Raw genomic sequence first — 10,158 nt, 5'->3', positions numbered from 1 at the left:
ATATGAATAAAAATTAGAAGAGAAATCAATGACACTGAAAATAGGCAATCAATATAAAAATCGACAAAATAAAATAATGTTTTTTTCTTGAAATAGCGATAAAACTAATAAACTGTAAATTAAAATATTGTCAGTTTCATTGCTCTAATAGAATACCTGCAACTAGATAACTTGCAATGAACAGATATTTATTTTCCTTAGTTCTGGAGGTGAAGAAGTTTATGATTGAGTGGCCAGCATCTGATGAGGGCCTTCGTGATGGGTCTTCCTAGGGCACCATGAGGGGCAGAAAGAAAGAGAAGGGAGGGTGGAGAGAGAAAAGGTGGAAGGTAGAAGCCCATTAAAACGGACTCACACTCAGAATAATGGTATTAACTATTTCTAAGGACAGAGCATTCGTGGGCTAATCACCTCTTAATGTCTCTACTTAAAACTATCACAGGGTAATTAAATTTCGTCATAAATTTTGAATGGGACAACATCATAGAATAGCACCAGGCTAAGAATAAAAAACAGCAGACCAAAATTTCTAATATTATAAATGAAAGAGAAATCATAAATGTTGATTCTCTGTAAATCTAAAAGATAATAAAAGAATATTATCAACAATTCTATGTCCACAAGTTTGCTAATTTAGGTGAAGCAGACTGGCTCCTTAAATAATCACACTTCTCAACTGATAAGAAGAAAAAAATAATCTGAATGGGTCCACCACATCTGTTGAATAATTAGTTATTTCCAAAGTAGAAAGTATAAGGTTCAGATAGTTTTAGTAGTGAATTCTGCAAAACATTCAAGGAAAACACACCAATTTTCTGCTTTCAGACCTAGAAAATAGAAGCAGAAGGAATGCTTCCTAATTCTATCTATTAAGCCAGCATTACTCTAACACCAAAATCAGATAAAGATATTATAAGAAAGAAAAACTACACATACACCAAGTTCTATTAAAAACCTAGATGCAAAAAGTACTTGCAAGTCAAGTCCAACAATATATAAAAGGTACGCCCTATGGATATATAGAGCTTATTTCAGGTATGCAATACTGGTTGAACATCAGAAAATTAATTATGTAATCTACTATGATCAATAGGCTAAAAACATCATATGATGTCAACTGGTTCAGCAAAACATTTGACAAAATCCAAATCTATGTATGATAAAAATCCTTGGCAAACTAAGATAAAAGTAAGACTTCCTCAAGATGATATATAATATTTCCAAAAACTCTATAGTTACATGATGTTTAATGTTCAGAAACTACATATTTTCCTAAAATAAAGGACAAGAAATTATGTCAAAAATGTCCCTTTTTTTCCTCTTCCTACTCAGCATTATGCTAGAAATCCAAATGCCTGTGATAAAATAATAAAAGGGAATTCATGCATTTGGGGAAAAATAAAACTAATAAAAGCCTGATAAACAAAATCCAATTTTTTCCTATATAACAATGGGAATTCTAAATTTAGAACAATACCATATATAACATCACCAAAAGAAATGAAACACTTGGGTATAAATCTAATGAAAATAATCTAACAAGATCTATATGTGGACAACTGCAGTTTTATTAAAGATATTGAAGAAATTATAAACAAATGGGCAACATTCTACATTTATGGACCGTGAAATTCAGTATTGTTAATATGTTCCTTATTTCTAACTTGATCGATATATTTAATTCAAATCTAATCAAAACAGAGCTAATTATAGTTTGTGGATAGTAGCAAATTGATTCTAAAGTCCATGTGGAGAAGAAAATACCCAGCATATTCAGCATGATACTGAAAACAGAGCAAAGCTGAAGGACTGACATTACTGGAAATCAAGACCTATTGTATAGTTACAATAATCAAGGCAACATGTCATTGGGAGAAAATAGACACATGGCAGAATGTGACAGACTAGAGAGCTCAGAAATATGGCCATAATAATGGCCAATTTATATTTGGCAAAATCAACTCAATGGACAGAGGACAGTCTTTGCAATAAATAGTGCTAGAAAGAAATTGTACATGTATACATGAAAAAGATGAATCTGGACACAAAACATACTCCCTACAAAAATAAACTAAAAAGGAATTGGGTAAAGTAGAAAGCAATAAAATTTATTGAAGGAAACATAGGAGGAAATACAGACTATATTTAGTGTGAGTGTTTAAACATAATATCAAATATATGATTCATGAGAGAAAAACTCAAATAAGTGGGAATTTGTTAAAATTAAAAACTTTTGCTTTACTAAAAACTGTTAAGAAAATGAAGTTTGATACTAGAGTTATCAGCTAGTGGTAGAGAACCTTTTTAACATGTGCAAAGCCCAAGATTTGATCCTCAGTACCAAAACTAAAATAAAATAATAGATTGGACGAAAATATTTGAGAAACACAAATGTCATTATACAGTCATCAAAATATACAAAGAACTTTTATTGTTTTTGTTTTTGTTCTTTTTACTGGGATTACAGGCGTGTGCCACCATGCCCAGCTGAACTTTTATTGTTTAGCAATAAGAAAACAACACTTTTTGAAAATATATCTGAGTGGATATTTCACCAAAGAAGACAGCAAATAAGTATATTTAAAACTGTCCAACGTAATTTTCATTAGAGAATTAGGAATTAAAACAACAATGAGATAATAATATAAATCTATTAGAGTGGTCACATTAAAAATCTGATACTACTAAATGCTGATGTAGACGAGGAGTAACCAGAACTCTCATTTATTCCTGGAAAATGTATGATTCAATTATATGGGTCATCTTGGATGACAATCTGGAAATTTTTTGCAAAGCTAATGAATACAGCGACCCTATCATCACCATTCCGAAGTCCTGTAGTCTCAGTCTGATCATAAGAAAAACGTGAGCCAGACTGGAGGGGCATTCTCAAGATCATCACCACTAAGGAAAAGTCTCAGGAAAATGTCTACAGAGATCCAACTTGACATGATTGCAGCCATCCTGGTCACAACCACCATTTTGCTCAGCTGATTACCATGGCAAATATCCTAGAAGACCAACACAGCCATTAATAGTCAGACAAGCTTGTACCTGACCCGGACATCTGTACTCTTTCTGAACTCATGTTGGAAGTATTAATAGTTTTGGGAACGATGGGTACATTCCAACTGGCTATGGCCCACCCTTGTCTAGTGTAGCATAGAAAACGCTTCTTTCTGCCTTGGGCCCCGGGGTTCCGCTTGTCTTACCACTGCCATGAAAGATCACATTTCTGTCCATTAGTCCCTCATGGCATTTTGTGCAATCTTGAATGAATTCACTTCTTGCTTTGTTCTCCCAGGAACTTCTATCTTCTCATGGCCAGTTTGCATGCACTAGGCCCGGGTTTTTCTGAAACAATATCAGCAGAGAGGAGCCTGGAGAGGCATAATAAATAATGTAATGCAGTATCTTGGATAGGATGCTAGAATAGCAAAAGGACAGCAAGCAAAATCTAAGGAAATTTGATGAAAAAAGACCCAACACTTTAATTCATGACAATATATCAATATCGGTTAGTTAATTCTAACAAGTACATGATACTATGGTGAGATGTTAATTATAGTAGAAATTGCATGGGAAGGTACATAGGAATGTTATACTTTCTGCCCCATTTTTTTAAAATTTAAAACTTTTACAAAATAAAGTCTAGTAAGAAAAAAGTGTAAAAATAAATATGTTCAGCCACTCCCTATACAGTATAAAATAAGGCCCACTCCATTGTCAACCATCATGAACAATCTTAACCATTTCCATTTCCTGAGACTTCTGAATATCAAAAATAAAGATGGATTGATACTGGGCTATAAAAATTTTAGACACAAATTTTTCTTTTTTTACTTTATTAAAACATAAAACAAAATTTCATTCAAATAATAAGAAAACACTGTGTTTCAATATCTTCAAAGTAGCTACTCAGAATATAAGATACAAACCAAAAAGATTCTTACAAAAAATAAACAGATAATACATAATTATTTTCACTGAAGTAAGATAAACTAGTAGTATGATGAAACTAATAAGCGTGTATGTGGAAATATTTTTAAGACAATGGAATTTGTAGTTTGGGAAATATTTGAACTTCTCCCTATTTCCTCCTGATCTCTCCTCTATTTTGTTCTTCATTTGTGTTATTCATATAATAGACACCATGCAATATTTGAGCTTGTGTGTCTGACTTAAACGGATCACTTAACAGGCAAACAGGAACTATAATATGATTGTCCTTTATTTTTGGTTTGTTTGTTTGTTGTTTGTTTTTTTCTGGTATTGGGGATTGAATTCAGGACCTTATGAGGCAGGCACAGAGCCACTGAGCTAAATCCCCAGCCCCAGTTGTCTTGTTTATAGGATAATTAATGGCATTTAAAGATATATTAATTCACAATGTATTACAGGCAGTTAAGTCACAAATATAAAGTTACATGATAAGTACTTTATCTCAGTCTCCTCTGTTTTGCTCTCTAGCTATATTGAATAAATACAATAAATTCGATTACAGCAGCAAACACTATATTCTACCAGGGACTATTAACATCTTCTCCATCACCATTTTACAGGTGAGACATTAAAATATGATGTGCTTGGTCTCACATCTAGAAAGGACAGACCTGGGACATGGGCTTGGGCAGACTATGTGCATCACCCAAGACTTCACAGTCTGCCTCTAACCAGGAGAATAAAATCATCACGAAAAAATATGCAAAAATATCTAAAACTGAGGCTTTCTGTACTGCACATACGAAATGGCTAACCACACCTCCACAAGAATTACACAGCTCCTGAAAGAGAGATTCCATACCTGGAGTCATGGTAAGGAGGAAGCAGGCATTCCCCAATGTCCCTCAGCTTGTATGTGTTTCCAGGCAAAACACCATTTGAATTTACTCTCAGGGTCTCCGGAATCATTTGCAACTCTGACCCAGGGCTGTTAAGTGTGGACTATTCCTCCCTACCTGGCATTCCTAGGAGATCCCTAAATTTAGTTCAGGACCTAGAGTGGCAGAGAGAAGACAAACAACCCTCCAGAGAGGTGCCCTAAGTAAGGGCTCTTGACCTTCTGCCACTGGGGAAAGTTTTGCAAATATTGTTCCGGGAGGGTACCTGACTTGGCTGATAGGGCAAACATCTCATTCCTTCAGGGGGAAGAAAAGAAGAATCAAGCATCCCTATTTCCTGAGGTTTCTCCTCTGATTAAGGCCATAGGCTGCCTTCCCCTTCCCCTGCCTCTTAGAAATGGTGTTTCCCTTGCAGCACAGATAAGATAAACACATATATTATTTTGTCTATTTAAATAATAAGAATAAACTTGAAAAACACCCACTTTATCCTCAAATCTGAGTATTTTAAATGACATACCTTCACGTTGTCTGCTTACTACCAAATGATCAGTAAAGATCTTATCTGTAATAAGAACACTTCCAAAAATCAGCTAAATTCCAATTACTACACTGTTCAATTAAGAAGAGTCATTAAATTCTAAGACAGAATTGGGCCTAGTAAGAAAAACCAGAACATTGCAGTAGCTTTTAATTGAAGATAGGTAACACAATTTTCTATTTTAGAAATTAAAAGAAAATCCTTACATTTATTTTCATTATAGTGATGAGGGGTATGGGTATTATATAGCATTTTTGTAATCATAGACAAGTCTCCTTACCCATCTGTATCTTGGTTTTCTCTTCTATATAAAAGGAATAATAATAATAATAATAATAATAATAATAGTAAATATTCTGAGTTATTGTGAGGATTGAATAATACATGTAATTAGTATGACCAGTATAATTATTATCCATGAGGAAATGAAACAGCAAATCTACCCAAGTAATTGGACAAATAAATTTCTGACATTATGTACTATGCTCAGAAGAGTTCATTCTACCCTTCCTTTTCACCTATGTCCTTTGTATTGATGACTAATTCTACATTCCCAAAATCTTTTTTGGAATTTAAACTTAAATATTAAAATATGTGTTAAGCATATAGACTTTGATTCCTGTAGATATTTTTATATTTAGTAGATTCAGGACTTGCTGAGAGACTTTCCCATGATATTGACAATTTTTAAAATATTTATTTATAGACAATGTGAGATATGTTTAGATTTTAAATGGTTATACATGTTAATTCTAATCTGTGTCATAGGAGGAAGAAGATAGATATTTCTATTTGAAGGGCCCCTTCAGGAATCAGTGTTTCAAGGATGGCTCTAAACATTTGAAATATCATCATTAAAATCTAAGATCCTAGAGGTTGTGATTATCTTAAGGAATATTAGAATTGTTTTTCAATTAAAAAATGAATGCCTTGCCAGGTGGGGTGGCACACACCTATAATCCCAGCACTTGTGAGGCTGAGGCAGGAGGATCGCTGTGAGTTCGAGACCAGCCTGGGCTACATAGTGAGTTCCAGGTCAGTCTCAACTACATAATGAGACCCTGTCTCAAAAATAAATAAATAAACAAACAAACAAATAAATAAATGTCTTCCAGAAAGGTGACTAGCTAGGAGTTGTTCTACAGGATCTACTGCCTTTCTGCAAACATGGAATAGTACCCCAGGCCCGCAAGCCTATGAGAGTTCTGGTGCAGAGCCTAAAGCTGAAGTCCCAAGGAATCAACATCCCCCTGCTGCATACAGCACCAAGAGCTTGGTGAGAAGCTTAGCTGCTCTTCACTCAGAGAACTAAAATCACCTCCTGTGAGTCTTTCTACAAGGTGCTGATGAGGTGCCTGGTGAAGAATATAAATACTGCCTTGTGTGCCTTTTTCCAACTCATGTTTCAACAGTTGCCAGATTCTGGTCTAAGACATGGTCTCAGGGTAACATCAAGGTTGTAAGAGAAAGCATGACCTACATGCACTTCTGCTCCATCAAAGGCCACATTTCCCACAGAATCTGGCACCTTCTAACCTTCCAAGTTGGCTTTCAAACGTCAAATCCTTTCTGATAATTGACTCCCTAGTTGACCAGATGCCTAAATCAGAAATATGGAAATTATTCTAGATTATTTGCTAGTCACACATGTACAGTATCTCCAGGGCATATCTTCAATGACATCACTCTTGATTGCGTGCTACTTTAGACCCCTGTCATCTGCCTGAAATAGCAGAAATGTTATCTTTATCTTTTAATTTAAAAACTTTATTAGAATCTTAGGCCTTAGAAATGTGATGACCAATAGCAATCCTTTATTATATTTATTAGTATGATACATGCTCGCCTTGCAAAATGTTTACATTCTTTGTGGAGTTGATACATGTATATAACACACCTTAATTTCTTTTTAAACCCATTTTCCCTGGCCCCCTCCCACCGCCCTCTATCTTCTTGATCTCCTTCCCAATTTAGGAAAGATCTCCCTACTACATTTTATCATATAAGGATGTTGGGTTTTGTCAAAGGCTTTTTCTGCATAAATTGAGATGGCTGTGTGATTTTTGTCCTTACTTCTGTTTATGTGTTGCATTACATTTCTGATTTGCTTTTGTAGAACCAATACGTGCATTTGCTATCCCAGCCTTCTTGTGCTGAGGACCATTGGGTAACACAGAAGAAATACACTGGGGCTGTTTTAGACAAGCACCAACCGTAGATACAAAACTGCGGAAAATGTGGCACTAAGTAGATCATGAAAGGAACTTGTTTACAGTAGAAGAGTTAAAGCAACAAAGTTGTTTGTCCTGAGGATGAGCTCAAAGGGGTGACTCATTTATACTGCTCTGTTCATGTCCATAAATGACCACAAAATCACTGTTAGCTTTGATTTTGAGGATACAAACAAATTGTTTTCAATTGGTGAGGGGAAAAATGACCAACAATGTGCTGGTTTGGTGTTCAGTAATTCTTAGTATCGTGTATATGAACCACTTAGTCATACCTGGAGGATCACAGGTGTTATTTCTTAGGGAAATCCTTCCTTATCTCTGTATATGAAGTTTGCCAAGAGGCAGAGAGAAGCCGGTTCAGGTCTTCCTGAAGCACTGAGTGGTGTCTCTAAACCACTCATGGTAAAGTTAAGGAAGCTATGATTCATCCCTCTGTCCACCCTTCCTTTATTGTCTCAGCTTGTTAGGGGTGACCTTCTGGAGAGATGTGCTGGGAAGAAAATGGAATCTGTGAGCTACGTCTGTTGCCATTGTAATGCTGGGTCATATAAAGTGCTTCAGAAAGAACAAAAATCTTTACTGTTCATGGATATTTTGGGTTCTATATACATCATTTATCTCTATATTTAATTCTTTCCCCTTATTTGGAGGGTTTTCTGTTACTATTTCCATAAATGGGTTTTTTATGCCATTTGTGCTCTCTTCCGATTCTTCACTAATTTCAATTAGATCAGTCTTTCTTGAGTCATCTAGGAGCCTTTGGGTCCATTTTTCAGGTTCTTTTTTTTTTAAAGTACAGTGCTACCTCAGTTCATAAATGCTTTTGTTTGCAAACAATTTGGTCCACAATTAGAAGAGTTTGGCAAAATTTTGGTTTTGTTCACAAACTGTGTCGAGTGATAAATATGGCTGTGGCCATCTTTCCCACACAAGCACAAGCGTGACCATCACCATCTTTTCCCAAATGACAGAACAAATTACGTTTGTAAAATGAAGTATTACCAGCTATCTCATTAATTGGTCACCAGCAACAGCCCTGTCATTCTAGTTCTGACACTGTCCTCACATTGGTCACTTCAACAGCCCATACTTTCAGTAGAATTTTTAATCTGCCGAATTTCTATTTGGACCATTTTGATGGACTTTATTTTTTTTTAATGCTGGTCATTCATGTTTTATATCATTTGGTTTACCTTTGCTAGCTTTTAATTAATGCCTTCTGTAGACTCACTGATCATTTTATTTAGCACAAATTATGCCTTCTGTGTTTTCAATCTCTTAATATTATTTTGAATAATTTGGGTGCATGACTTTTGGTTCCCTCCCTTTTGATGCCTTGTGTAACAACTCTGGGGGAGTTGGAAGGTTGTGGAAGGCATTTTGTGTGTCTGTTTGTCTGTATTGAGACTTGGTGCTTGACTGCGGTGGAAATCTGTTTTTCATATGAAGACTTTTTTAGTTAATGTCTACTTTTCAATGGTGTCCTCAGTGCATGGTTAGTATTGGCATTTGCCTTTGTCTCAGGAGCCAACTACCTCTGTTCACTTGAGATGGCAGGTTGCAGCATATTTAGTCTAGTACCCATTTATTTGGGAATGGGACCCCAAAGCAATCCAGATATTGGCATCCCGAGAGAATCAATTAATAGCAACAGCTATGTTACCTTGGCTACTGTAACAAAATCGACATCAATTATAGCATCACATACAAACTGAATACTGACAAACTGTAAGGACCAATAATGTACCATCCTTAGCCATAGAAGAGATCTATATAGAATGAACACTAAGGTAAACCAAGTATTGACCTACTATTGATCTACAGTAAATATCTACTGAATGGAACAACTTTATCATAACAATAGAACAGTACTCAACAGCAATAGCATAAAGTTAATTAGCTACATAGAGATTCATAAAGCTTAGCACTTATACAAGTGAAGGTTGAGTGGACGAGGAATCAAAGAATAAAAAGGCAAAATTTGAAAAATCGATCAATAGTATGTAAGAAAGAGGAGCAAAATGTGAGATAAAAGATAAATTTCCATGTGAAAGAAAATTAATAGTATTGAAAATAGTAGCAGCAAAAAAAATGAACAAGAAAAAGAATAGAAATGAGAGAGAAATAAGAGAAAGATAGGAAGAGGAAATAGTTGGAAGGGGCCAGAGAAAAGAAGCTAAAAGAGGAGGGGAAAAGAGAAAAATGCAAACCCCAAAACCCAAATGAAAGAAAGATAAAAATATGGTATGAATAAACTATAATAGTACATAAGATCATAATGAGATAATTGACAATGTGAAATAGGAAGAAAAGGGCTAAAGGCATAGAGAAAATAGGAAGGGTATGGGAAAGGTAATAAGGGAAAGGAAAAATATGAGAAAATGAAAAAATGTAAATAAAATGTTTGTAAATGGGGAGGGGAGGAGGGAATGAAGGAGGGCAGGGACAAGGGGGAAAAAATGCAAAGGTACAAGATCCCAATGATGAATGTAACTACTGTACTGTATACCTAAAGTGTACCAATAAACTCAATGAGGAAAAAAAA

General features: G+C 35.1%; 1 long non-coding RNA gene across 1 annotated transcript in view; it reads right to left on the bottom strand.

Moving 5' to 3' along the window:
- Window positions 1-202: 202 nt before the first annotated feature.
- LOC104872194 overlaps window positions 203-10,158 on the bottom strand; it is a 22,999-nt gene continuing 13,043 nt past the window's right edge. The window contains exons 2-3 of the long non-coding RNA XR_783093.1: window positions 3,213-3,380; window positions 203-268 (exon numbers count right to left, since the gene is read on the bottom strand). This is a non-coding gene — a long non-coding RNA (uncharacterized LOC104872194). The remainder of the gene's footprint in view (window positions 269-3,212; window positions 3,381-10,158) is intronic.

This window comes from Fukomys damarensis, unplaced genomic scaffold (genome assembly GCF_012274545.1).
Source record: "Fukomys damarensis isolate Sample0158 unplaced genomic scaffold, DMR_v1.0_HiC HiC_scaffold_15, whole genome shotgun sequence".
NCBI lineage: Eukaryota > Metazoa > Chordata > Mammalia > Rodentia > Bathyergidae > Fukomys > Fukomys damarensis.
The sequence above is the reverse complement of the archived record's forward strand: the minus strand, read 5'-3'. Positions and strand labels throughout refer to the sequence as shown.